This window comes from Equus asinus, chromosome 12 (assembly GCF_041296235.1).
Source record: "Equus asinus isolate D_3611 breed Donkey chromosome 12, EquAss-T2T_v2, whole genome shotgun sequence".
Taxonomy (NCBI): Eukaryota; Metazoa; Chordata; class Mammalia; order Perissodactyla; family Equidae; genus Equus; species Equus asinus.
This window is the reverse complement of record NC_091801.1, coordinates 85,085,074-85,100,179: the sequence shown is the minus strand read 5'-3', so window position 1 is coordinate 85,100,179 and position 15,106 is coordinate 85,085,074.

The following is a 15,106-nucleotide window of genomic DNA, read 5'->3' as shown; positions in this document are numbered from 1 at the left end:
CCTCCCGTCTGTCTGTCTGTCCCCCACCACACACCATACACTCCTCCACTTCAGGGGGACTGGTTGGGCTGCCTATTGCCGGGCAGGGGCCATCCCCAAGTGCCCACAAACGAGTGTCCTCCAGGTGGGGCTCCCGCCTGGCCCGGACACGGACACATGCACAGCCCTCTCCCCGCGCAGATGCCCACACTTGCGATGCAGTGGGTCCCAGCACCAGAGGCCTCGCAGGGCAGCTGCACAAGCCAAGGAGCCAACCCCCGGCAGCCACTCGCCGGCACCCACCGGGCCTGGGTGAGGAGGAGAATGAGCAGAGCCCAGGCCCCGGGCGGGGCCATCCCCGGCCGTGGGGAGCTGGGAGCAGGGCTGCCAGGTGTGCCCACCCTCACCTCACCTGAGCGGCCCCAGCAGCGCCAGCCGAGTCCTCTCTGGCTGCGGGTAGGCCGGGTTCACCGTGTCCGTGTAGTTGGTGTCCTGATAGCGCAGGAAGCTGGCACCTAGCCTGACGGGTCGAAGACAAGAGGCCACCTGGGGGCAGCCACGAGGTCACCGGCCCCTCTCCCGACCAGTGCTGGCTATCACTGCAGGTGTGGTCTCCCACGTCCATCACAGCATGTCGTGCAGCCGAGTGACCTGGCTTTTCAGCCCGGGCACTTCCTCCTCCCCTGTAGGGACATGAGTGTAGGGGGCTGACCAGAGGACCCAACGTGATGCCCCTCCCTGGGCCTGGCCTCCTCAGCCCCCAGCACGAGCCCTGCCCACCCTCCTGGGTCTGCTCCCGCAGTGCCCGCCGAGCTATGACCAGCGTCTCCTTGGCCTCGGCCACCTGCTGTGGCCTGTCCGCTTGGGCCTCCTTGTCCTTGGTGGCCGGGTGGAGGGGCCCCACAGTGGGCTCAGCTGGGCTTTACATCCTCTGCATGAGGAGCCCCCGCCCGCGCCCAGGAGGCCACTGCTAGAAGGTGATGCCCCTGATCCCCAGGCCTGAGAGGGAGAAGCGCCACCTGCAGCGTGAGTTTGGTCTCGCGCACACGCCTCCACTCACGCTTGTCAAGCTCCACAATTCTCCGAGCGAGCTCACGGGCGGCCTGCGGCAGCCGGGGAGAAAGTCAGGCCAGGCAGGGCTGGCCTGGCGCCTCCAGACCAGGGCCGGCCTCGGGCAGTCAGGAGCCTGCGGGCGCGTCCTGGCTCCACGCCCCTTCCCCTCAGCTCCTCCCTGGTGGCTGCTGACCTCTTTGTGACAGCCAGGTCAGAGGACCTCCTGGCCAGCTGCCCCCAACACCAGCCACACCAGTTGGCCTCCCCATCCTAGAGCACGGCCTCCACGAGGCTTAGGTCCCATGGCTGCGGCACAGTGGGCACTGTATCCAGTGAGGCCACCTAGTGACAGACACGCTGGTCAGGGGGAGGGCCTGTGTTCTGTGTCCTGCCTAAGCCGGGAGGAGGTTCTGTCACTCTCCCATTTTAGAGAAAAGAGCACCAATTCCAGAAACGTGGCTCCCACAGCTCTGAGGGATGGGTCCAGAAGCACTGCCCGTCAGGGTGCAGCTCCACCCAAACCGAGACACCAGAGGGCCCTCCCAGTCTCCCTGCTAAGACCCAACAGAGCCTTCACGTCCCCTCCCTCTGTCCCCTCCTCGCTCCCCACCAGCCCGCCCCCGGGCTCCCAGCTTGCCTCGATGGCACACGCAGGGGCCGGCCTACAGCTCCTTTCCTTTGCTGTCGCCCTACAGACCTCACCCTGGGGCCACCCTCACCGCAAACCTCTCCTAGCAGCAGCCTCTCACCACTGGCCTCTTCTGAAGTCCAATCCCCTCTCTCTAGGAGTGATAAAGTTGCCCAGATCGGGGGTTCTCTGGGTGGAGAGATGGGGTTCTGGCAAATTTTTTTGTTTTTTTTATGAGGAAGATCGGCCCTGAACTAACTTCTGTTGACAATCCTCCTCTTTTTACTTGAGGAAGATTGTCTCTGAGCTAACATCTGTGCCAATCTTCCTCTATTTTGTATGTGGGATGCCACCACAGCATGGCTTGATGAGTGGTGCATAGGTCTGGGCCAGGGATCCAAACCCAAGAACCCCGGGCCACTGAAGTGGAGCACACAAACTTAATCGCTATGTCACCGGGCAGAAATATTTTATTTCTTGAATCAGGTCGTTACTCCATGAGTATTTCCTTTGTGGTCAATCAAGCCACACAACTTTGATTTGTACTGTGTTTGGTATGTGGTTTGTATTTTACAAGAGTCCAAAGATGTGTAAATTGAAGGAGTGGATTAATGATTGGATGGGCAGATAAATGAGAGAAGGGTGAATGGATGAGTTAGATAGATGTATGGAAGAGTGAGTCAATGAATTAGTAACTTAAAGAAACTGAATACTTAGTTAAAAGAACAGTAGTTATATGAGGCCAGCCTGGTGGTGCAGCGGTTAAGTTTGTGTGCTCCACTTCAGCAGCCCGGGGTTCACCGGTTCAGATCCCAGGCACGGACCTACACACCACTCATCAAGCCATGCTGTGGCAGGTGTCACACATATAAAATAGAGGAAGACGGGCACGGATGTTAGCTCAAGGCCAATCTTCCTCAGCAAAAAGAGGAGGATTGGCGTTGGATGTTAGCTCAGGGTTAATCTTCCTCAAAAAAAGTAAAAGCTATCATTTATGAAGCTCTGACTATGTGTTAGGAATTATGCTAAGGAATTTCATTCATTATCTCATCAATCTTCAAGAAATAGGGACTGCTATTAGCCCCACTTATGAACGTGTGGAAACTGAGATTCAGATAAGAGTATGAATTTGCCAAAGGTTAGTTTGTAAGGACAAGAACTGGAATAAATGGAAAACTGAGTGAACAGATGGAATGAAATAATGAGAGTGAATTTATGAATGAGCTAATGAATAGACAAATGACGAGCAGATGGCTAAATTAGTGAATAAATTAGCTAATAAAAGAATGAAGATTGGGTTAATTGAACAAATGGCTGAAATAATGAATTAATACATGAAACAATAGTTGAAGGGATTTGATGGATGGATAAATTAGATAAGTAAGGGGTTGGTTGAGCAGAGGAATAGGTGAATTGATGGATGAGTTCAATCATTCAGCACAATTTTTGTCTTTCATGTGACAACCAAAATGTATGACATTGGAGAATACAGTTGTGGCATGAACTAAATATGGTCCCTGCTTTCTCAGAATTTTCTGTCAAGTAAACAGTATGAATATGTGTATGGTGGATGTTTGAATTAATAGTGGACAGATAAATGAATAAATGAGGGATGATTTAAGATGGTGGTAAGGGTACAATGGATGCAGTAATGGGTGGATAGACCGGTAAGTTTGTGAATCAATGACTCATAACGCGAGAATGTATGAATTGATGAAAGAGTAAATCAGCTACTGGGGAAAAGATGGGATGAATGGACAAATTTATGGAAGCAGTAATAGGTGGATAGATGAATGGCAAAGGGATGATAAATGGATGGATGGATATGGTTGATACTTATTCAATTCTGTTACATCATTACTGATTTTCTTTCTACTCGCTTCATCAATTATTGAGAGAGGGGTGTTGAAATCTGCCACTATAATGGTGGATTGTTTACTTCTCCTTGTAGTTGTATCTGTTTCTGCTTCGTGTATTTTGAAGCTCTGTTAGTAGCTGCGTAAACATTTAGGACTCTTATGCTCTCTTGATGAACTGATCCTTTTGTCATTATGAAATGACTCTTTCTTCCCTAGTAATATTCTTTTTTCTGAAATCTGCTTTTTCTGATGTTACAGAGTCACTTCAGCTTTCTCATGTTTAGTATTATCCTGGCCTATTTGTGTCTGTCCTTTTAATTTTTGCCTATTCATGTCTTTATATTTAAAGTGTGTTTCTTACAAGCACAGTAGAGGTGGATTTTTTTAATCCAAAATGACGATGTCTGCCTTTTAACTGGAGTGTTTAGATCACCTACATTTAATGAGATTACCGATGCAGTCAAGTTCAAAACTGCCATGTTGCTGCTTGTTTTCTGCTGGCCTAATCAGTTCTTTATTTTCCTTTTCCTCTTTTTCTGCCTCCTTTTGGATTGCATAGTTTTTAAAATTCCATTTTGTCTCCTTTGTTGACTTGTTAGCTATAACTCGTGATATTTGAGTAGCTGTGAAGGGTTTACAGTATGCGTTCGTAACTTATCACAATCTACCTTCAAGTGACGTTACCCAATGCACGTGGAGTGCAAGAACCTAAATGATCTATTTCTACTCCCCCTCCCAAACTTTATATTTGTATCACACAGTTGAGCCAAACAACTATAGTTTGTGCAGTTTTCAGTACATGCATCTACATGTTATAAAACCCTATAACACGTCACCATTATTTTTGTTCCTTGTTTCTTCAATTATCTTTTCAACAAATTTAAATAAGACACTATCTTATATACCTACCTATGCATCTACCCTTTCTGGTGCCCCTCCTTCCTTTGCGTGGGTCCGCACTTCCCTCCAGTACTCCTTTCCTTCTGCCGGTAGGACCTCCACTCACATTTCTTAGAGTGCGAGTCTGCCGGCGAGTCTTTCACCCTTTATATGTCTGGAAAGGTCTTTATTTTGCCTTCAGTTTTGAGAGATATTTGCACTGGGTATAGAATTCAAGGTTGACAAGGTTTTTTTCCCTTCAGGACTTTAAAGATGTTGCTCCACTGTCTCCTCACTTTTATTGTTTCCAAGAAGAAATCTGCCATCCCCTTATCTTTGTTCTTCTGTTTACAACGTGTCTTTTTTCCTCTGGCTGCTTTTAAGATTTTCTCTTTATTACTGGATTTAAGAAATTTTATCATGATGTGTGTCTTAGCATGATTTTCCTTCCTGTTTTCCTGTGCTTGGGGTTTGTTGAGCTTTTGGGCAATGTGGTTTATATTTTTCATCAAATCTGGAAATTATAAAGTCATCCTTTCTTCAAATATTTTTTTCTATTTCCCTCTGTCTTCTCTCCTTTAGAGACTCCCATCCCTTGTATATTAGGCTCCTTAGAGTTGTCCTGCACCTCACTGATCCTCTTTTCATTTGGGGGGACTCCCTTGTCTGTGTGATTTTATTTTGGGTAGTTTCTATTGTTGTCTTCAGATTCACTAATCTTTACCTCTGCAATGTCTATTCTGCACTAATCCCATCCAGAGTTGTGGGGTTTGGGGTTTGTTTTTTTTATTTTATTTTATTTTTTAATCTCAGACACTGTAGTTTTTATCTCTAGAATTTCAGTTTGGGTCTTTTTTATATCTTACATGACCCTACTCCATTTTTTGAGCATCTGGAATACAGTTTTCACAGCTGTTTAAACGTCTTTATAATCTAATTCTAACATCTGTGTCAGTTCTGGGTTTGTCTTGATGGGTTGACTTTTCTCTTTCATGGTCATACTTTTCTCCTTCTTTGCATGTCTCGTAATCTTCCATTGCATGCCTGGCATGGTGCATTTTGCCCATTCCTTGCTGTATGTTTTTGCATCTCTGTAAGTATTCTTGAATTTCATCCTGGGATACTGTTAAATTCCTGGGAAAATTTTATCCTTCGGGTCTTTCTTTAAGATGAGCTAGGCTGTCCCAGTGTAGCATTTATTCGAGGAATAATTCTTCCTCACCACTGAGGCGAGGCTGTTCTGAGCGCTCCAACCAATACTCTGTGAGCCACGGGGCTTCCTGCTGTGGCTGCTGTGAACAAGCTAGGTCCCTTCTTTCTCTCCTCGCAGAGAGAAGCTTCCCCACGTGCACGAGTCTTCACCGGGACACCCAAAGGGGCCCCTCAGTGCCTCTGGAGCTCTCCTCCTCCTGGCAGCTCTCTGCTCTCTGGCACTTACAGTTTCTAGCTGCCTTCGTGTCCCTGCGCCCTGAACTGTCTCCTTAACTCTGGGGGCTCTGCCTGGACCCCGCTCCCTGCACCACAGCCTGGAACTTCTCTCTGAGCGGTGTGCTAGGCAACCAAAGGGCCCGCTTACTTAATTCCAGTCTCTTGGGGATCACCGATTTACTCCCTGATGTCCAATGTCTGGAAAACCATTTTTCACACTTTCCAGGTCTCGTTGTTGTGGTTTCAGGCGGAAGGATCGGTCAAGCCCGAGTCACTCCATCCTGGAAGCAGAAAGCTCTGTTTGTTTGTTTTTCAACCTTCTTTCTCTCTGTGTTTCATTTTGGATAGTTTCTGCTGCTGTGTCTTCAAATTAACTAATTTTTTTTCAATGTCTCATCTGCCATTAATCCCATCCTGTGTATTTTTCATCTCAGACATTGTAGTTTGCATGTCTAGAAGTTTAGGAGTAAGGAGCTAGAGACAAGAGGTAGGGGTGTGTGTGGGGGATACAGTTATAAGTTTCAATGTCCTTACCTACTAATTCTGTCATCTGTGTCACTTCTGAGTCAGTTTGTTTGATTTTGCTCTTCACTGTGGGTTGTATTTTCCTGTTTCCTCGCATGCCTGGTAGTTTTACTAAACTTTTATTTGGGAACAATTATAGATTTACAAGAATTTGCAGAAACAGTAGAGTTCCCATATGCCCTTCACAAGTTTCCCCCAATGATGACGTCATTCACAACTGCGGCACAATCCACAAACCAGGCTGTCGACAGAGTCCCATCCACAGACCCCGCTCACTGGATTGCAGTGTCACATGTGATCCTGTGTGTGTTAACGGTTATGTGTGGTTTTATCCCGTGTGTAGATATGTGTAACCACCACCACCATCAGGACGCAGAACTGCTCCGTCAGCACAAGGCTCCTCTGTGTCACCCCCTTCCCGTCACACCCATCTCTCTCCCCCCTTCTTCCCCTCACGAGCCCTGCATCCACTCTTCTGGCCTCCATCTCTGTAATTTTGTCATTTTGAAAATGTTATATGAACGGAATCACACAGTAGGCAGCCCTGTGTGACTGGCTTTTTTCCAGTCAGCGTCGTGCCCCTGAGGTCCGTCCGAACCGTCGCTGTGCACTAGTTCATTCCTCTTCACTGCCCGGGGCGCTCCACGGCGCGGACGGACAGACCACTGGCGGCGTAGCCTTTCACCCGCCGGAGAACACGCAGGTTGTTTCAGCTTCGGCTGTTCCGTATAAAGCTGCTCTGGACACGTGTGCGCGCATTGTCATGTGGGCACGGCTTTCATTTTACTGGAATAAATGCCCAGCAGTGTGATTGCCGAGTCACGCGGAAAATGTATGTTTAGTTTCTTACGAAGCCGCCACTGTTTTCCCTTGTCGGCGCCCCTGTGCGTTCCCACCAGCAGTGGGGGATCCAGTTCCTCTGCGCCCTCGCCAGCATTTGGTGTGGTCGCTGTCTTTAATTCCAGCTCTCCTACCAGGTGTGTGACGGTCACCGTCTCCTGTGTTCAGTGGCTGTCATGAGGTCTCATCGGTGAGATTCCTCTTGTCTCCTTTGCTCATTTCATACCTGGATGGTATGATTTTTTCACCGTGGGGTTTCAAGACTTGTCTGTATGTTCTGGATACGGGTCCTTGGTCAGATACGTGATTTGCAAATATTTTCTCCCTCTGGGACTTGTCTTTTCATCCTCTTAGCAGAGTCTTTTGCAGAACAAAAGTTCTACTTTTGATGAAGTCAAATTTGTTGATTTTTTTTTAAATGAATCATACTTTTTCTCTAAGGAGCCTTCACCAAGCCACGGGTCCCAAAGATTTTCTCCTGCATTCTCCTAAAAGTTTTTTAGTTTTACATTTTACATTTAAATCCCCATAATCCATTTCGAGTCAGGTTTTTATGAGGTGTGAGGTTTAGGTCACGGTTCACTTCTTTGCCTGTGGACGTGCAATTTCTCCAGCACCGTTTGTTGAAAAGACCGTCCTTCCGGCTTCCCGTGGCCTCCACAGGCCTCCGACCCTCCCCAACCCCTCCCCTCCCCGACCCTGAGTTAGCTGCTCGGGGCCTGTCCCCTCGGCCCACCGGGTGCCCTCACCCCTCGGGCACCAGCTGTGTTGGCACGTCTTTCTCAGCACCCCTCAGACGCCCACCTGCACGCTCTGGACCTCTCGTGGCCCCCCTGTCCCCAACGCCTGGGGCCACCCCCACGCCCAGTCCTGGGCCTGGCAGGGGTGTGGAGCATGACCAGCTGACAGGTGGGCTCCTCCCCATGCTCCCCCTCCTCATGTGGCCCCTTCTCAGGAGCAGCCAGGCCCTTTGTCCTCCTGGCCTCACATTTCGCTTGTCTGTTTGAGGAGAAAGCGGGAATAATTTGAAGCCAAAGGCTCGGCTGCTCGTTTCAACAGCCCCCTCCTGTCTCTGAACGAGAGGAAGCTGAGGGTCTGGAGGAGAAGAGCAGAGGGAATGTTTTCAAAGACAAAGGACCCCAGAACAGCAGCCTGAGGAAGCACCCTGGGGGTGAGGGTGGGGCCCTGGGCGCGGGCTCCCTAGCTGGGCAAAGGCCCTGGCACCCGCAGGTGTGGAAGCAGCGGGCCCACCAGCAGACCCCGGGCGGATCCCACATTTTCCAGGCTACACTTCCGCTTTACAGATTGGGGCAGGATCTGGGGTGGGGGTGGGAGGATGTGAGACTGAGCTGGGAGAGGGTCTGGGGTTCAAATCGGATGCACTTAAAGAAATGAAGGCGGTGGCATTTGGTGCCCAGGCTGCACAGTGGCTCCCACGGGTCCTGAGTCAGCCTCATCTGACCCAGTCCCCTGGGCCCAGGAGAAGTCCAGGCACCCCGGTCCCCCCCTGGCCCAGGGTGCTGGACAAAGGCACAGCTGACGTGTTCCCAGCCACCAGGGAGAAGCTACGCGGGCCTGGCTGAGGGCGCTGGGAGCTGCCGGGCGGGGGTCAGCACCTTTGCACCTTAGGGCTCAGTTTTCTTAGAGAAGCAGGAAGTGCTGAGACTGTGGGACGAGGTGGGTGGGCCCAGCGCTGCCTCACCACCCAGGAGGTCTCCCACCAATCCCTGAGGTAGCCAGCCTCAGTTTCCCCACTCCATGGTAACACTACTTCCCACGGTGGACATCAGGGTCCAAGGAGATGAGGAGAGCCAAAGGAGGCACTCAGAAACCAGAGGTAGCTGTGGTCTAGATTTCAGGGTGACCCTGAAGGTTCAAAGCACGGACTTCTGGGAGGAAAAGGGCGCTGCAAAAGTTAGGGACCAGCCCGACGCAGGGTCACCAGGCTCCTGACCACTTTTAGGGAGGGCAAACCAGTGCCCTGCGTGCCCGGACCTGTGCTCCCACACCTGCTGCAGCCGCCTGGCAGGCGCACACCCGGGGCTCAGCCCCAGCTCCAGAAGCCTCTCCACAGCCTCCAGGGGCCCTGGGACAGCGGCGGCTGATGAAGGAGCCCTGCGGGAGGGGTGCTGGCCCCAGTGCTCTCCGGGGCCCACCTTGCTGTTGCCACCTCCGACACCATGGCTCCCTCGGTGTTCGCGCCCTCGAGGGTCAGCGGCTCATCCACAGAGCATCTGGAGCTCGGCAGAAAGTTCCCGACCCTCTGCAGACACGTGGGGACCCTGCAAATGCCCTGTGAGCCCCCAGCGTGGGAGACGCACTGGAGAAGTTGGTAGGAAACCCAAGGAAGGGTGAGAAGGATGGGGACCCCCCACAGGACCCCTCCTGCATTCAGGCGCCTGCAGCCACGGGCTGAGCTGATGGGGCTGAAGCAGGGTCTCAACCCGTAAGCCCACTGGGACTCAGGACCCTGCAAGCTTTGCTCCAGCCCCCACTCAGCCTCCCAGCCGAGTAGCTCCAGCTTCCGGGGAGCTGAGCAGGGAGGGCTGCTGGGCACTGGGAGAGGCGTCCACACCTGGCCCTGCTGCTCTCCGCCCAGGTGATGTCCTGCAACCAGTTAACCTCTCTGCGCCTCAGTGTCCCTTTCTCTAAAATGGGGTAATGATGGCGGCTGCACCCCACAGGGCTTCCCGACAGTCTAACGATAGAACACGTGAATTCTCAGAAGTTAGCAAACGCTCAGCCTGTGCTTCTGCAATTGAGACGGTGCCTGGAAGCAGAGGAGGGCCCCTCGCGGTACCACGCTGACGTGAAGGGAAAGGATGCAAGCAGACTGTAGGGGTGACACAGCTGTTAGAAGTCACTGGAAGAGAGCAAGCCACAAAGCCAGCTCTCCAGAAGAACCGCAATAGAAAGTGGAAGAACATAGCAAAAACAGAAACTGGATAAAACAAAGGATCAAAGATAAGATGGGAAAAACAGCAAAGGGGGTAAGGAATAGAGTCGCTACAGATGAGGAGAGGAACGGAAAACAGTTAAGTCCCACACATCAAGAAGTGAAGCAGGAGCAGCCAGGAAGACGGTCAACACGGGGCAGGTGGGGCTCGAGGCCGCAAGGAAAGGCCCTTGGCTCACAGTGAATATGGCTGAAATGCATGGAAACCGATTAGAAGGAGGAGACGCAGAGAGTGGCGAAGACCATCAAACACAAGAAGAATTAGTGTCTCTAGATCGCAGAGACTAACCACGGGGAAAATATTTAAAGATAAAATACAGAAAAATTTCCTGAAACGAATCTTAAGACAAAAGGGAAAAAAAATACACCAGGAAACAAAACAACTGGCATCAGACACATCCTGATTAGGTTGTTAAAGCTAAAAAACAAGTTATTCAAGCACCCAAGTAGAAAAAGAAATCAAATTGGGCTCTCCTAAGACTTTTAAGGCAACATTGAATGTTAGAAGTCGTGAATCAGTGTCCACAAAATTCGGGGGGGAAAGCAGCTCAAGAAGACTCCAGGCATGGTTCTGCTCCCTGCAGAGCAGAGCAGGGGCCTCAGACCAGCCTTCCCCATGACAGCAATAGAAAAGACAGACAGAGTGAACACTGTAAACATGTGTCTGAAGGCGCTGCAAAGGCTAATGGGAGTGAAGAATTGTGGGGCCAAGAAGAGAGCGCAGGAGAGGGGGCCCAGCCCATGCAGATGGGTTTTGCCTGGCAGCAGCCACCGGTGCTGAAAGCCACAGCCTCCGTGGGAGGGGAGGCCAACAAACTGATCAGGGTTCTCGGCAGATCACAGAGTCAATGGGACACAGTCTCTAATCCAGGGTGCTTGGTAAGGCTTTGGGTTTAGAGTTGTCAGATTTAACTAATAAAAATACAGAATTCAATTTTGGGGACATACACTAAAAAATGATTCATTGTTTTTCTGGAATTCAAATTTAAATGAGTGTCTTGTATCTTATCTGGCAACCCTATTGGGCAGGAATCCTGAAAACTCCATCCTTTGGGAAATAAAGCAACTGTTGTGGGAATGTTGAAGCCTCAGCTTCAAATCACTGAACCCCTGCCTGGATGAAGGTAATCAGGAGCTGCTCCTAGCCTTGCTGCCTGCCAGAAATAAATCTTCTCCAGAGGAAGATGGCATTGTCCAGAACTTTAGCACACCTCCAAGATTTTTAATACGCAATGTTAAAGGCATCCAAAAAATAATCAGGCTAATGAGGAAACAAGATATGACTAAAGGGCAAGAAAAATGGTGAACAATAGGAGCAGACCCAGATAGAGCCAATAATGGAGTTCTTGGACACTGACTTTAAAATAAATATGAGGGCCGGCGCAGTGGTTCAGTTCACGCGCTCTGCTTCAGTGGCCAGGGGTTCACAGGTTCAGATCCTGGGCACGGACCCACATACCACTCATCAAGCCATGCTGTGGCAGGCGTCCCACATACGAAATGGAGGAAGATGGGCACAGATGTTAGCTCAGGGCCAGTCTTCATTACCAATAAATAAATAAATAAGAATGATATGTTCAAGGAACACTAGCCCCAGTGGTGTTAGTGGTTTAGATGTGGTGCTCTTACTGTCTAAGCCTGGGTTTATTTCCTGGTCAGGGAACCACATTACCCATCTGTTGGTTGTCACAGTGTGGTGGCTGCATGCTTCCGTGAGGCTGAAAGTTATGCTACCACTATTTCAAATACCAGCAGGGTCACCCATGGTGGACAGGTGGACAAGTCAGGGGAGCTTCCAGACTAAGACAGACTAGGAAGAAGGACCTGGCTGCCCACTTCCAAAAAAATTGGCCACGAAAACCCTGAGTAGCAGCAGACCATTGTCTGATACTGTGTGGGAATGTGAGAAGATGGGGCACAAAAGACCAGAGAGGCTTCTGCTCTGCTGCACACAGGGTCACTAGGACTTGGAATCAACTTGATGACACTAACAACAAACAAAAAAATGTTCAAGGAATTAAAAGACAAGATTGAAAATTATGGGCAGCAAACTGGAAACAGTAATAAAGAACCAAATGGAAATTCTAGAATATAAAAATAGAAAAACTGAAATTGAGAGCTCAATGGATAAGTTTAACAATATAATAGACATAGCTGAAAATAGAATTAGTAACCAGGAATATAATACAAATGAAAATATCCAGATTAAAGATGCAGAGACAAAAAGAAAGGTCTCATGCAGATGTAACTGGAGTTGCAAACATAAGGAAAGAGAGGTAGTAGAAACACTTAAAGAGAATTTTTCAAAACTAACAAAAGACATCAAGTCACAGCTTTGATATGCGTTATGAATCCCAAGTAGGATAAATACAAAAACAAGCAGGTGCACACACACCAAAGCACACCACAGTAAAACTGCTAAAACTAAAAACAATGAGAAAAATCTTTGAATTCGTTAAAGGAAAAAAGATATATTATCTTCAGAGGGATACAAAAATAATTAAGGCAAAATAAACACACCTTTGGACAAACAAAACCTAAGAGTGTGAACTTAAAAAGCAAATTCGCCTGTTATTTTGTCCTTGAAATGAATTTTTTTGAGAATAGCCAGAAGAATTGCAATTTGGCATGTGCATGAGATGATGAACCACAAGCAAATCCAGAAAACAAAGGAGGGGAGCTGTTTTTTTTTTTTTTTTTAATTGCAGTAACATTGGTTTATAACACTATATAAGTTTCAGCTGTACATCATTATATTTTGATTTCTGTGTAGATTACATTATGGTCACCACCCAATGACCAATTACAATCCATCACCACACACATGTGCCTAATCACCCCTTTCATCCTCCTCCTTCCCCTGTGGTAACCACCAATCCAATCTCCGTCGGGAGCTGCTTTTATAGAGAAGGGGGAGCGGGAGGGGCTGTTCTAAAGGAAAGTCCATTGGGGGAGAGTAACAGTTCAGGGTGGGAATGGCTTCTCATTGGCTGAGCTGTGGCGTTTCTCATTGGCTGAGCTGTGGTGTTTCTCATTGGCTGAGCGGTGGTGTTTCTCATTGGCTGAGCTGCAGCCTTTCTCATTGGCTGAGCTGTGGCGTTTCTCATTGGCTGAGCTGTGGCGTTTCTCATTGGCTGAGCTGTGGCGTTCCTCATTGGCCAAGCTGCAGCATTTCTCATTGGCTGAGCTGTGGCGTTTCTCATTGGCTAAGCTGTGGTGTTTCTCATTGGCTGAGCTGAAGCATTTCTCATTGGCTGAGCTGTGGTGTTTCTCATTGGCTGAGCTGTGGCATTTCCCATTGGCTGAGCTGCTGCTGGATGGAGAGAGAAATCGTCCTTCAGTAGTAAAGTAGTTGCACTTCCTGTGGGAGATGCAAGTGCCCTTCTCTTCCTGGTTGGTGTGATTGACATGTGTGATGGGGTGAGAGCTCCCCATAGGCCTCCCCGACTCCAGTTTACTTGGTTTCTCATTCATTTCACAAGAGGATTCAGTAGCAGGAGACCCACAGTGAAGAGAGTAACAAAAGGTGCTCTGAAGGGAGAGAGAGAGGATGCCAGATTGGACATGGAGGTGCAGCAAGGATGAAGTATGATAGAAGAATACATGTGTGAGTAAATATGTGCAAAACAATAACATTAATATCACATATATATGAGAGTTAAAACACACACAAAATTACAGCATATATGCTGGAAGAGAGTAAGTGTAGCTAAAAGTGCTAAGGTCCTTGCAATGTCAGGAAAGTGGACAGTTATATTAGACTTGAAGAATTCAGAGATATTTTGTAAATTCTAGGGTAATTACTAAACGATTAGTGAAAGAACGTTGTGTCAGACACACCCTAAGGTGACGCCCAGTGGTTAGTGCTCTGTGTAAGCCCTTTCTCTGAGTGTTGGTGGAATCTGTGATTTGCTTCTAGCCAATGGAATATGGCACAGGCGACAGATGTCATTCCCATGTTTACGTTACATCACATACGATTCCGTCTGAGCAGACGGATGCTCCTGCTGGCCTTAAGGAAGCAAATGGTAGTGTTGTGAACCGCCTGTGGAGAGGGCCATGTGACAGGGGGCTGTGGACGGCCTCTAAGATGGAAGAGCGCCTCTAGCCAATGGCCAGCAAAAAGCCAGGCCTCAGCCTGACATCCACAGGAAGAGAATCCTCCCAACAACCAGAAGGAACTTAGAAGTCAACTCTTCCCCACGCAAGCCTCCAGGGGGACTGCAGCCTGCGAGCCCCGAGAGGAGGCCCACCAAGCCACCCTCAGGTTCCCGACCCACAGACACTGGAAGGTAAGAAATGTGTGTTGTTTTAAGTTGCTAAGTTTGTGATAATTTGTTATGCAGCAACAGAAAATACAAATTTATACCTAACTGCTAATAGTAAGGAAAAATGGAATAATAGAAACATTTTAATGAATTGGAAGAAGGCAAAAGGAGAGTAGAAAGGAACACTGAGTAAGCAGAAAAGTTAAAGTGAGCACTAAGGAGGGATTTGAAAACACAGATGGATGCTTGACTACACTATATGTAAACGGAAAAGAGTTCCAAGGAAAAGACAGGGATTGTCAGACTGGATTTTAAAAACTGTATGTTGCTTGCAAAAAGCACATGTTAAGTATAAAGATACAGAAACATTAACAGTAAAACAAAATATATATTATTCAAGAACGAATTAAAACAAAACTGGCAGTGTTATTTTAATATCAGATAAATTAAACTTTAAAGCAATAAGCATTATTAGAGTTAAAGAAAAAAGTATTTTAAAATGGTAAGGGATCAATTCACCATGATGATATAGCACTTAGAAAGCTGTACACATCTGATCACAGGGTTTCAGAATATGTCAAACAAAACTAAAAAGAGAAACAGACAAATCCACAATCACAGCAGGAAATGTTGACACATCTGTCCCAGTAATGGTCAGAACAACCAGACCAACACGTCAGTAGGAATGCAG